This window comes from Ovis canadensis, chromosome 1 (assembly GCF_042477335.2).
Source record: "Ovis canadensis isolate MfBH-ARS-UI-01 breed Bighorn chromosome 1, ARS-UI_OviCan_v2, whole genome shotgun sequence".
Taxonomy (NCBI): domain Eukaryota; kingdom Metazoa; phylum Chordata; class Mammalia; order Artiodactyla; family Bovidae; genus Ovis; species Ovis canadensis.
In genome coordinates this window covers 10,353,528-10,368,273 of record NC_091245.1, presented here as the reverse complement: position 1 = coordinate 10,368,273, position 14,746 = coordinate 10,353,528, and positions in this window count along the sequence as shown.

Sequence of the window (14,746 nt, the reverse complement as noted above, 5' to 3'; positions counted from 1 at the left end):
AGTGACCAGGAGAGAGGAAGCACCCCTTGAAAATGGTAGGAAATATTGGGAAGAAGCCTGTTCTTCCCCTGGATAGCTGGGGTGGAGAATGAGATTATTTCTGTGGATAGTAGAAGAGAATGCTCCAGAAGAATCAGACATTACCTTCTGGGGAGCTGATACCAGGGGTGGTCCTGCATTCTTTTCTGCCTGGACTTCTGCACCTTAAAGATGTGAACTTCATAATAACCAATGAAGCTGCTAGAACTTATATTCTGTTTTGCATATCTTCAGAGTGCCCATTGCATAGGTAGGTGTACTCCTCAAAGTTGTTCTAGTAGATTTGAAAATTTAGACCATTTCCCCACATGGCAGTAAAGTGATGTGAGGGAGGGACTGGTTTGTCTAAAGTACCCAAAGTCATCATCTGGGCTAGTGACTTGTCTGGATGACTTCACTTTTTTCGAGTACTTAATATGTGCCCTGTCCTTCATGCATATTAACTCTTTAAATCCTCAAAACAACCCCATGAGGTTTGTTGTTCAGTCACTCAGTCGTGTCCACCTCTTTGCGACCCCATGGACTGCAGCACGCTAGGCTTCCCTGCGCCTCACTATTTCTTGGAGCTTGCTCAAACTCATGTCCATTGAGTCGATGATGCCATCCAACCATCTCATCCGCTGTCACAACTTCACCTCCTGCCCTCAATCTTTCCCAGCATCAGAGCTTTTTCCAATGAGTTGGCTCTTTGCATCAGATGGCCCCAGTATCGGAGCTTCTGCTTTAGCCAAGGATCCAAGCTGCACAGGACCTGATTTGTCCTCCTTTCAGATTGGATTCTGGATGCTGTTCTGTCATCTTGTCCAGTTCCCCAGTCCTGTTAGGGCCTGGCTTCGTCTGTTTTCAGGGTTTTCCCTTCTTCCTTGTAGGAGCATCCACACCTTCTGTGGACTGGGCTGCATACAAACACTTCTGAAACCTGCTGGGCTGGAGAGGAAGGAAAGCAGAGCCTGGAAACTTCTCCCTCCCTCTGAGAGCTGGCATAGAGCTTGGGGGGCTTGTGGGGTCGTGCTGACTTAGGGATTCAGATGGCCTCTGCATCAGTTCAGTGCCCTCCCCCCACTCCCGCCCCCACCTTGCACAGACATCTTTCATCTGGGAGACAGACAGATTGGAATTCTAAGCAGAAAGAAAAACATCTTAATATATCATGTGTCTTTTGGTAGTAGTTTAAAGGGCCCAAGAGACAAACTGTCAAATGCAGTCCCTGGGTACCCAGACCAATATGCCTCCACTCCTGACGTCTGTCTTATCTCTACAGCCAGAAGGAGAGCAGAGTCATGTGATGTGTGAGTGTGTGACTATGTGCACAAGTGGGGAGAGCTACCTTTGATAAAGGAGGAATTTAAGGATCAGGCATAGAGCACCTGCCTGTTGTAAAGCTCTGTGGAGTAGGAGTGGGGGCAGGCTCACAGGGCTCTGGGGCTGGAGGCACTGTCACAACAACGTCATGAGGTGGGGACTGTCACTGTTCTCTGCTTTACAGAATCAGAAGCACAGAGAAGTCGCTTGCTTGCAGTCGCTCAATGGGTAAGGGGCAAGGATGAGATTTGGACAAACGTGTCACCAAAAAAAGGTATATGGATGGCAAATAAGCACATGGAAAGATGCTCAACATTATTAGTCATCAGGGAAATGCAAATTAAAACCATAATGAGATACTCCTGCATACCCACGAGAATGGCTAATCTGAAAAATACCTGACCATATCAACTCTCTATAGAGACATGGAGTCACTGGAACTCTCAAATGCTGCTGGGAAAAGTAGAATGGGGCAACCACTTTGGAAAACTATGTGGCAGTTTCTTAAAAAGTTAAATTACACCTGTCATTGGACCTGCCACTCCTCTCCCAGATATTTATCTAAGAGAAAAGAGAGCATATCCACATAGAGTCTTGGCCGTGAATGTTCTCAGAAGCTATATTTGTAAGCCCCAAACTGGAAGCAACCTAAGTGTCAGTCAACAGGTGAATTGATACACAGTGGCAAACACATACAATGGAATAATACTAGGCAGTAAAAAGGAAGTGAAAAAGATGGCAGAGAGTCGAAGAATTGATGCTTTTGAACTGGGGTGCTGGAGAAGCCTCTTGAGAGCTCCTTGGAAAACAAGGAGATCGAATCAGTCAATCTTAAAGGAAATCAACTCTGAATACTTTTTGGAAGGACTGATGCTGAAGCTGAAGCTCCAATGCTTTGGCCATCTGATGTGAACAGCCGACTCATTGCAAAAGACCTTGATACTGGAAAAGATTGAAGGCAAAAGGAGAAGAGGGCAACAGAGGACGAGATGGTTGGATGGCATCACCGATTCAATAGACAGGAACTTAAGCAAACTCCAGGAGATGGTGAGGGACAGGGAAGCCTGGTGTGCTGCAGTCCGTAGGGTCGCAAAGAGTCAGACACAACTTGGCAACTGAACAAACAACAAGATGGATTGAACTATGGATATCGCAACAGTGTGAATAGGTCTCTAAATGAAAATGCTTAATGAAAGAAGCCAGACGTAAAAGAATGCATTCTATTTATATAAAATTCAGGAAAATGCAAGCTAATCTATAGTGACAGGAAATGGATCAGTGGTTGCCTGGATGGAGATATAGGGAATGAAGAGGGCCTGGAGAGGGGATCAGAAAGGACACAAAGAAATATTTAGGGGGATGGAGATGTTCATTATCCTAATTGTGGTGATGATTTTAAGGGTGTATACATATGTCCAAACTTATCAAATGTGTACTTTAAACGTGTACAGTTTATTGTATTAATATATCAATTATGCCTCAAAAAGGCTGTTAATTAAAACAAAACAAAACAAAACAAGACAAGGACTTTCCAGGCAGTCCAGTGAGCAAGACTCTGCTCTTCACTGCAAGAGGTGAAGATTCCTGGTTGGGAGACTGCTGTGCGGCACAGCCAAAACAAGCAAGCAAACAACCCAGGCTGCAGTCTGTCTCCAGAGCTGCTGCACCTTCGATGCTGTGCCTCAGAGATCAGGCTGGCTATCCTGGGTAACAACAGCAACCTATTCTGTGGTCATCACTTTCCGTGGTTTAATCCTCCCATTTGTCAGTCCTCTTCAGGCAGGACCTATCTGACGATGCTTATTTAATGGATGTGGAGAAGTTAATGACATACTCAAGGTTACATGGGTGGGACACGAGAGAGAGAGGCAGACCCATGCTCTTCACCCCCTCAAGAAGGGAGACAAAGGGGGCAGCAAGCCCAGTGCCCGCCACAGCCTTTGGTCAGGGCCCAACAGCAGGCCAGCCAGCCTGGTAGACTTCCCCTCTGAAGGAGTTCAATAAGACCTCTAAATGTCCTTCCACTTTTTGGTATCCAATGAGTCTATGAAATGAAAAACAAAAAGCAAAAAAACTTCCACAGCTTAAAGGGCCAGTCACTGCATGGACTCCTTTGTCTGTTTTCTATTTATCTACCTGGTTTTCAGTTCAGTTCAGTTCAGTTCAGTCGCTCAGTCGTGTCCGACTCTTTGCGACACCATGAATAGCAGCACACCAGGCCTCCCTGTCCATCACCAACTCCTGGAGTTCACTCAGACCCACGTCCATTGAGTCTGTGATGCCATCCAGCCATCTCATCCTCGGTCGTCCCCTTCTCCTGCCCCCAATCCCTCCCAGCATCAGAGTCTTTTCCAATGAGTCAACTCTTTGCATGAGGTGGCCAAAGTACTGGAGTTTCAGCTTTAGCATCATTCCCTCCAAAGAAATCCCAGGGTTGATCTCCTTCAGAATGCACTGGTTGGATCTCCTTGCAGTCCAAGGGACTCTCAAGAGTCTTCTCCAACACCACAGTTCAAAAGCATCAATTCTTCAGCACTCAGCCTTCTTCACAGTCCAACTCTCACATCCATACATGACTACTGGAAAAACCATAGCCTTGACTAGATGGACCTTAGTCGGCAAAGTAATGTCTCTGCTTTTGAATATACTATCTAGGTTGGTCATAACTTTTCTTCCAAGCAGTAAGCGTCTTTTAATTTCATGGCTGCAGTCACCATCTGCAGTGATTTTGGAGCCCAAAAAATTAAGTCTGACACTGTTTCTACTGTTTCCCCATCTATTTCCCATGAAGTGATGGGATCGGATGCTATGATCTTCGTTTTCTGAATGTTGAGCTTTAAGCCAACTTTTCGCTCTCCTCTTTCACTTTCATCAAGAGGCTTTTTAGCTCCTCTTCACTTTCTGCCATAAGGGTGGTGTCATCTGCATATCTGAGGTTACTGATATTTCTCCCGGCAATCTTGATTCCAGCTTGTGTTTCTTCCATTCCAGCATTTCGCATGATGTACTCTGCATAGAAGTTAAATAAGCAGGGTGACAAGATACAGCCTTGACATACTCCTTTTCCTATTTGGAACCAGTCTGTTGTTCCATGTCCAGTTCTAACTGTTGCTTCCTGACCTGCATACAGATTTCTCAAGAGGCAGGTTCGGTGGTCTGATATTCCCATCTCTTTCAGAATTTTCCACAGTTTGTTGTGATCCACACAGTCAAAGGCTTTGGCATAGTCAATAAAGCAGAAATAGATGTTTTTCTGGAACTCTCTTGCTTTTTCCATGAGCCAGCAGATGTTGGCAATTTGATCTCTGGTTCCTCTGCCTTTTCTAAAACCAGCTTGAACAGCAGGGAGTTCACAGTTCACATATTGTGTGGCTTGGGAGAATTTTGAGCATTACTTTACTAGCATGTGAGATGAGTGCAATTGTGCAGTAGTTTGAGCATTCTTTGGCATTGCCTTTCTTTGGGATTGGAATGAAAACTGACCTTTTCCAGTCCTGTGGCCACTGCTGAGTTTTCCAAATTTGCTGGCATATTGAGTGCAGCACTTTCACAGCATCATCTTTCAGGATTTGAAACAGCTCCACTGGAATTCCATCTCCTCCACTAGCTTTGTTCATAGTGATGCTTTCTAAGGCCCACTTGACTTCACATTCCAAGATGTCTGGCTCTAGATTAGTGATCACATCATCATGATTATCTGGGTCGTGAAGATCTTTTTTGTACAGTTCTTCTGTGTATTCTTGCCACCTCTTCTTAATATCTTCTGCTTCTGTTAGGTCCAGACCATTTCTGTCCTTTATCGAGCCCATCTTTGCATGAAATGTTCCCTTGGTATCTCTAATTTTCCTGAAGAGATCTCTAGTCTTTCCCATTCTGTTCTTTTCCTCTATTTCTTTGCATTGATCTCTGAAGAAGGGTTTCTTATCTCTTTTTGCTGTTTTTTGGAACTCTGCATTCAGATGCTTATATCTTTTCTTTTCTCCTTTGCTTTTTGCCTCTCTTCTTTTCACAGCTATTTGTAAGGCCTCCCCAGACAGCCATTTTGCTTTTTTGCATTTCTTTTGCATGGGGATGGTCTTGATCCCTGTCTCCTGTACAATGTCACGAACCTCATTCCATAGTTCATCAGGCACTCTATCTATCAGATCTAGGCCCTTGAATCTATTTCTCACTTCCACAGTATAATCATAAGGGATTTGATTTAGGTCATACCTGAATGGTCTAGCGGTTTTCCCTACTTTCTTCAATTTAAGTCTGAATTTGGCAATAAGGAGTTCATGATCTGAGCCACAGTCAGCTCCCAGTCTTGTTTTTGTTGACTGTATAGAGCTTCTCCATCTTTGGCTGCATAGAATATAATCAGTCTGATTTCGGTGTTGACCATCTGGTGATGTCCATGTGTAGAGTCTTCTCTTGTGTTGTTGGAAGAGAGTGTTTGCTATGACCAGTGCATTTTCTTGGCAAAAGTCTATTGGTCTTTGCCCTGCCTCATTTTGTACTCCAAGGCCAAATTTGCCTGTTAGTCCAGGTGTTTCTTGACTTCCTACTTTTGCACTCCAGTCCCCTATAATGAAAAGGACATCTTTTTTGGGTGTTAGTTCTAACAGGTCTTGTAGGTCTTCATAAAACTGTTCAACTTCAGTTTCTTCAGCATTACTGGTTGGGGCATAGACTTGGATAAGTGTGATATTGAATGGTTTGCCTTGGAGACGAACAGAGATCATTCTGTCGTTTTTGAGATTGCATCCTTTTGAACTCTTCTGTTGACCATGATGGCTACTCCATTTCTTCTGAGGGATTCCTGCCTGCAGTAGTAGATATAATGGTCATCTGAGTTAAATTCACCCATTCCAGTCCATTTTAGTTCGCTGATTCCTAGAATGTCGACATTCACCCTTGCCATCTCTTATTTGACTACTTCCAATTTGCCTTGATTCATAGACCTGACATTCCAGGTTCCTATGCTATATTGGTCTTTACAGCATCGGACCTTGCTTCTATCTCCAGTCACATCCACAACTGGGTATTGTTTTTGCTTTGGCTCCATCCCTTCATTCTTTCTGGAGTTATTTCTCCACTGATCTCCAGTAGCATATTGGGCACCTAGTGACCTGGGGAGTTCCTCTTTTGGTATCCTATCATTTTGCCTTTCATGGCTGCACTGAATCTTCACTGCTGTTCATGGGGGCTACTCTCTAGCTGCAGTGCACGGGGCTTCTTGTTGTGGGGCTTCTCTTGTTGTGGAGCATGGACTCTAGGGCACTTGGGCTTCAGTAGTCATGGTACATTTAAAGAAATCATGATAAAATATCCATAACAGAATTTACCATTTAAATCCTCTTTAAGTGTATGTTTCAATGTCCTTGAGTACATTCACAAAGTTGTATAACCATCACCACTGTATAGTTCCAGAACTTTTTAATCATCCCAGACAGAAACTCTGTCTCCATTCAACACTAGCTCCTTATCCTCCCCTTGCCCCACTCCCAGCTTCTCTTTTGGGAAAGTAACTGCTATTCTACTCCCTGCCTGTATGGATTTGCCTGTTCTTGGTACCACGTATAAGTGTTGTGGTTTAGTCGCTAAGTTGTATCCAACTCTTTTGTGACCCTGTGGCCTGTAGCCCACCAGGCGTCTCTGTCCATGAGATCTCCCAGGCAAGAATACTGGAGTGGGTTGCCACTTCCTTCTCCAGGGGAATCTTCTCAACCCAGGGGTTGAAACCAGATCTCCTGCATGGCAGGAGGATTCTTTACAGCCTGAGCCACCTGGGAAGCCCACCATATACGAGTGGAATCATACCTGGCAGATACAAGTGGAATACTCAAGTGGGCTCTTTAACCTTACTTGGACTCCCACTCTTTGTTTTGGTGGCAGGAGTGGGAGGAGATAACACTTTGGACACTGTGCTATATAGGTAGTGGAGTCTCCTGTTTTCAGAGCAGAAGATGGGATGGGGAGTGTCCTCTACTGGGACAGGCCCAGGGCCTCTCCCTGAGGTGGACTTGGCTTCTGCTCCTGGCCAACAGCTGTGTAGATGCACGTGGCTATTTATGTGTATGCTTTTGGCCTGGATCTCATGTTTCCAAAACATATTCAGCAGGTGCCTCAGGAGTTCTGCAAATGATTGATTTGGATGTCATTTAACTCCCTGGTGGCTTGGATGGTAAAGAATCTGCCTGAAATGTGTGAGACCCTGGTTTGATCATTTGGTCAAGAAGACCCCCATGGAGAAGGGCATGGCAACCCCCTCCAGGATTCTTGCCTGGAGAGTTCCATGGACAGGGGAGCCTGGTGGGCTACAGTCCATGGGGTTGCAAACAGTCAGTCATGACTGAGTTCCTAACACTTTTACTTTCCCTTTAATTATTTAAAAATGGCTATAAGCATACCCATTCAAATGTATTGCAAATAAACACACCGATTGGGCAGATTGTGTAGATCTTAGAATGGAAAGGGTCTTGATATCTTTATTTAATTAAGGAGAATCCTACATTACAAAGAAGCTTATGGGAGATGTCTATTATTTGCAATAACTCCTCTGTGTGATTAGAGGTTTCCTATAAAGCATGGACATTTATTGGCCATTGAGGTAGATGAATGCAGCAAAACGTATTTCACAAAGATGGCTACAATAACATCTCCCATCCCACATGTTCTTGTTATAATGTAAATGGTATGGATTGAATCGTGCCCCCTCCAGATTCATATATTGAAGTCCTATCTCCCAGCACCTCAGAATGTGACCTTATTTGGAAACGAAGTCATTGCAGATGTAATTAGTTAAAATGAGGTCAGGCTGGAGTACAGTGGGTGCCTTATCCAATGTGACTGGTGTCCTTATAAAAGGAGAAATTTGGATGCAGGTGGAGAACACTGTGTGGAGCTGAAGGCAGAGATCCAGGCGACGCTTCTACAAGCTGAGAAACGCCAAAGATTGCGAGGAAACCGCCACATGTTAGGAGAGAGGCATGGGACAGAGTCTTCTTTTCAGTGCTTAGAAAGGCACCGGCCCCGCCGACCTCTTGATTTCGGACTCCCAGCCTCCAGAACTGTGAAATTGTTAGGGGAAGCACACTGATTGAAAGCGCCCACCCTGGCCAGGCACCATAGTAACCATTTGCATGAGCTGTTTTTTGACAGGAGATCCTGATAAGGAATATGGAACTAATAAGCCACCACCAACCGAAAGAGTCCGGGAAAGGTCTAAAGGAGACACCGCATGTCTGTCCACTTCCCAGAATCCCTCTCGCTAGCATCCATCTTGGCTGAGTGATGTGTGCACCACCAGGAAAGACTCTGAATTAGAATGATTGGCCAAAGACCACCCGGAAACTAATCCCATCACTGTAAAACCCAACGTTGCAAGCCACGTGACAGAGCAGTTCTCCTGGGTTCCCTTACGCTACTGCTCTCCACCAGGTGCCCTTTCCCAATAAAATCTCTTGCTTTGTCAGCACATGTGTCTCCTTGGACAATTCATTTCCGAGTTTTAGACAAGAGCCCAGTTTTGGGCCCTGGAAGGGGTCTGCCTTCCTGCAACAAATGATACATTTCTGTTGTTTGAGTCACTCAGGCTTGGTATTTTGTTATGGCAGCCCTAGCAAGCTAACATACAACCTGTACACCCCTCTCATTTGGAAATGAGGTCTATGTCCCCTCCCTTGAAAATGGATTGCTTTTTTGATTATTTAAGACAAGTAGCATTCAACAGAAGTGATGCCCTATGATTTCTGAGGCTAGACCATAAAAAGTGATAAGGTTTCTGTCTGGCTTATTGGGCACTTGCTTTTGAAGCTTTCAGTCATCATGAGAGCCGTCGGGGTCCCCAGTCTGGCTGGGTGTCCAGGTGGTGTTGAGGAGGCAAGTGGATCACTCTAGATGAGGGTGGAGCTTGTAGGAGCAAGGAAATGTCCTGGGGCTAGTGGCAACACGGGGGACCCTAAAAGGCAAGAATGGGCTCTTGCACTTTGAAATCTTCTTTGGATTGACCTACAAATTAACTAGACACAATACCATGTCCAGATACAAATTCTAGAAAGGTACCTGTAGTGTGGTGACTGGTTCTCTCTTCCCACTAGGAAATCTGGTAATTAAGGACAATCCAAACTGAAGAGGGTTCGGGAATGGGAGGCCCCTTCTTACAGGGAGGCATATTCGGAGAGCCATCCCGAGGCGGCGTCCCTGAGCATCTTCTCTTTCCCTCTTCAGTACCCCCTTTAGCAGTACCTTCACTGAACTGTCATCACTTACCCTCAGGATGGATGTGAGTGTTGGACTGTGAAGAAGGCTGAGTGCCAAAGAATTGATGCTTTTGAACTGTGGTGCTGGAGGAGACTCTTGAGAGTCCCTTGGACTGCAAGGGAGATCCAACCAGTCCATTCTGAAGGAGATCAGCCCTGGGATTTCTTTGGAGGGAATGATGCTAAAGCTGAAACTCCAGTCCTTTGGCCACCTCATACGAACAGGACTCATTGGAAAAGACTCTGATACTGGGAGGGATTGGGGGCAGGAGGAGAAGGGGACAACAGAGGATGAGATGATGCCTGGATGGCATCACTGACTCGATGGACGTGAGCCTGAGTGAACTCCGGGAGTTGTTGATGGACAGGGAGGCCTGGCGTGCTGCAATTCATGGGGTTGCAAAGAGTCGGACATGACTGAGCGACTGAACTGAATTGAACTGAACCCTCAGGATAGTTTGAGTCCCCTACTCTGTGCCAACCATTTTCTCTGCATTCTCTCATTCAATCCTTGCAATGACTCTGCAAAAGGCCTTTATTGTCCTTTTACTCTATCATTCACATCTCAGGAGAGATCAATTAACCAAATTAATCCTATAAGGAAGTCTCAGTAGCACCATGAACATATTCAGGCAAAAGAATAGTCTTTAACTACCTCAGAGGAAGGCCAGCCCCTTTAAGGAAGAAGTAACTGCCACCAGAGTTTAAGGGGATTGTAAAATATTGAAATCTGCTACGCTCTGGAATGGAAATTTCTTTCAATGTAGATTAGGCCTTGATTCAGGGGAATGGCTGGAGACTGGTACCTGTGGTTCCCTTGGCAACCACCTTCTGATTGGAAGGAATCAGAGTGTGGAGATGGGAGTCACTGGGAACGCCTATGTGACTCACCCATAAGTAGGCAGAAAACAGTTAAAAAGCTGCCACTAGTGAAGCTATGGGGCGGGTGGGGTGGGAGGGGGAAACAGCATTCTTGTCTTTCTTTTCATCAGCTTGCCAAGGTCTTGGGAGGGACTACTGATTTCAGGGAAATAGCAGGGAATGGCTGACTTCTGAGAAGACAGTCGGTAAGAAAGTTGTTCTCTTCCATTGAGAGCATAAAAGTCTTCCAAGTTGTCTCTTTTTGCAGCACAAAGAGTGAAGGAGTCAGACAAAGTACCCCCAAGAGTTTTCAGACAGCTGCACAGATGTAAGCCCAGAATTCTGAGCACAGGCATAGCCCCGGCGTTTACATGAACTCCTTTCAGTGGCAGGGAGAATAAAAGGAGGGAGAGCTACAGAAACACCAGGAGTGAAGACTTCATCTGGAAGTCCAACCTTTGATCAAGCGTTGGTGGAGAGCCTGAGAATTTGCATCAGCCCCTATCTGAGGCTGTCCAGTCTGAGTAATAAGGATCAGCATGAAAGCTTATATGATGCATACTTGGCACCAAGCTCCTTTCTAAGGGCTTTGGTTATTTTAATCTGCATAACATCATACAAGGTGAATTCATTTTTAGCCCCTTTTTTGAGTGGAAAAATCAAGGCACAGAGGAAATTGGACCACGGGGACAAAGCTGGTAAGCACTGAAGTCAGGATGCAGATCCAGGCTGTTCAATGTGAGCATCGTGGGATGCAGAGGAGGGTCAACTGGAGAAACAGAGCCTGGAGCAACAGAGACATGATACTGGACAGCGCTAGGCCAGAGACGTTCAAGCTACATCTTGGCCTGAGCATAGACAAGTTTTATCCCAGTAGACCCCCAGTACCCAGAGGGGTCCTTCCTCATCGTGGGCCCCTGGCCTGTTCCAAAGCAAGAGAAATGCTTTTAAAACCAGGAAATCAGGGACGCTGCTCTGTGAAAACATCCCTTGCCTATAGGATAAAGTTCAGATGCCCTGTTCTGCCACATGAAGCTTCCCTATTGGACCCTGTTCTACTTGCACCGGAGCTTCCCATGTGACGCAATGGTAAAGAATCCACCTGCCAATGCAGGAGCTGCAGGAGCTGCAGATCCCCTCCCTGGGTTGGGAAGATCCCCTGGAGAAGGAAATGGCAACTCACTCCAGTGTTCTTGCCTGGAAAATCCCATGGACAGAGGAACATGGTGGGCTATTGTCCACAAGAGTCACGAAGAGGGGTCTCAAAGAGTTGGACACAACTGAGCCACCGAACATGCATGAACTATTTACATCACTCCTTGCTGCCTTCCTGTTATTTGAAACTCTAAATTGCCCATGTCTCCCCCTTCTCCCAGCAGAGTCAAGCGTGGCTCACCCCATCTCCCTGATGGCTGTCCTTCCCAGATGAAGCCACCACTTTGGTGAGCTGTCTCTGGAGACAAACATGTTTCCTCAGTGGGATCATTGGATCATCACAGATATGACCGATGCCAGAGCATAATGTAAAGCTGCAATAACCATAAACTCAACCATAATTTTAAAACATGAAAATAAGTGCTGGGTTCTAGAAAACGAAAACATGTGCGTTAATTATCCAACAGACCCTCATGTCCTGCAAAGTGTATGTGAAGCAAAGAACTCAACTACACCATAAACTGGATATAAAATGCATATGCTGGTAGGAAGAACGGGGCTGAGAAAGTCATCCAGCCTCTGCCACCACTCCTACATGACTTCGGGCAAATAAGCCTCTCTAAACCTCCGTCTCCTTGCGGGTCACCAGGTTTCGGCCACGGTGGTGTCGTGAGAATGAAACAAGATAGGCTAGGTCTCCAAGCAAAGTCCCTTGCTTTGCCCTTCCTGACCAATGTTACTGTTGGTTAGTCACTCACGTGTGTCCGGCTCTTTGTGACCCCAGGGACTGAGCCTGCCAGACTTCTCTGTCCATGGAATTTTCCAGGCAAGAATACTGGAGTGGGGTGCCATTCTGACCAGTCAGTTCAGCTCAGTTCAGTCGCTCAGTCGTGTCCGACTCTTTGCGACCCCATGAATCAAAGCATGCCAGGCCTCCCTGTTCATCACCATCTCCCGGAGTTCACTCAGACTCACGTCCATCGAGTCTGTGATGCCATCCAGCCATCTCATCCTCTGTCGTCCCCTTCTCCTCCTGCCCCCAATCCCTCCCAGCATCAGAGTCTTTTCCAATGAGTCAACTCTTTGCATGAGGTGGCCAAAGTACTGGAGTTTCAGCTTCAGCATCATTCCTTCCAAAGAAATCCCAGGGTTGATCTCCTTCAGAATGGACTGGTTGGATCTCCTTACAGTCCAAGGGACTCTCAAGCGTCTTCTCCAACACCACAGTTCAAAAGCATCAATTCTTCGGCACTCAGCCTTCTTCACAGTCCAACTCTCACATCCATACATGACCACAGGAAAAACCATAGCCTTGACTAGATGGACCTTAGTCGGCAAAGTAATGTCTCTGCTTTTGAATATACTATTTAGGTTGGTCATAACTTTTCTTCCAAGGAGTAAGCGTCTTTTAATTTCATGGCTGCAGTCACCATCTGCAGTGATTTTGGAGCCCAAAAAAATAAAGTCTGACACTGTTTCTACTGTTTCCCCATCTATTTCCCATGAAGTGATGGGACCGGATGCCATGATCTTCGTTTTCTGAATGTTGAGCTTTAAGCCAACTTTTTCACTCTCCTCTTTCACTTTCATCAAGAGGCTTTTTAGCTCCTCTTCACTTTCTGCCATAAGGGTGGTGTCATCTGCATATCTGAGGTTATTGATATTTCTCCCAGCAATCTTGATTCCAGCTTGTGTTTCTTCCATTCCAGCATTTCTCATGATGTACTCTGCATAGAAGTTAAATAAGCAGGGTGACAAGATACAGCCTTGACATACTCCTTTTCCTATTTGGAACCAGTCTGTTGTTCCATGTTCAATTCTAACTGTTGGTTCCTGACCTGCATATAGATTTCTCAAGAGGCAGGTCAGGTGGTCTGGTATTCCCATCTCTTTCAGAATTTTCCACAGTTTGTTGTGATCCACGCAGTCAAAGGCTTTGGCATAGTCAATAAAGCAGAAATAGATGTTTTTCTGGAACTCTCTTGCTTTTTCCATGATCCAGCGGATGTTGGCAATTTGATCTCTGGTTCCTCTGCCTTTTCTAAAACCAGCTTGAACAGCAGGGAGTTCACAGTTCACATATTCCTGAAGTGTGGCTTGGAGAATTTTGAGCATTACTTTACTAGCATGTGAGATGAGTGCAATTGTGTGGTAGTTTGAGCATTCTTTGGCATTGCCTTTCTTTGGGATTGGAATGAAAACCGATGTTTTCCAATCCTGTGGCCACTGCTGAGTTTTCCAAATTTGCTGGCATATTGAGTGCAGCACTTTCACAGCATCATCTTTCAGGATTTGAAACAGCTCCACTGGAATTCCATCTCCTCCACTAGCTTTGTTCATAGTGATGCTTTCTAAGGCCCACTTGACTTCACAATCCAAGATGTCTGGCTCTAGATTAGTGATCACATCATCATGATTATCTGGGTCGTGAAGATCTTTTTTGTACAGTTCTTCTGTGTATTCTTGCCACCTCTTCTTAATATCTTCTGCTTCTGTTAGGTCCAGACCATTTCTGTCCTTTATCGAGACCATCTTTGCATGAAATGTTCCCTTGGTATCTCTAATTTTCCTGAAGAGATCTCTAGTCTTTCCCATTCTGTTCTTTTCCTCTATTTCTTTGCATTGATCTCTGAAGAAGGGTTTCTTATCTCTTTTTGCTGTTTTTTGGAACTCTGCATTCAGATGCTTATATCTTTGCTTTTCTCCTTTGCTTTTTGCCTCTCTTCTTTTCACAGCTATTTGTAAGGCCTCCCCAGACAGCCATTTTTCTTTTTTGCATTTCTTTTGCATGGGGATGGTCTTGATCCCTGTCTCCTGTACAATGTCACGAACCTCATTCCATAGTTCATCAGGCACTCTATCTATCAGATCTAGGCCCTTAAATCTATTTCTCACTTCCACTGTATAATCATAAGGGATTTGATTTAGGTCATACCTGAATGGTCTAGCGGTTTTCCCTACTTTCTTCAATTTAAGTCTGAATTTGGCAATAAGAAGTTCATGATCTGAGCCACAGTCAGCTCCCGGTCTTGTTTTTGTTAACTGTATAGAGCTTCTCCATCTTTGGCTGCATAGAATATAATCAATCTGATTTCAGTGTTGACCATATGGTGATGTCCATGTGTAGAGCTTTCTCTTGCGTTGTT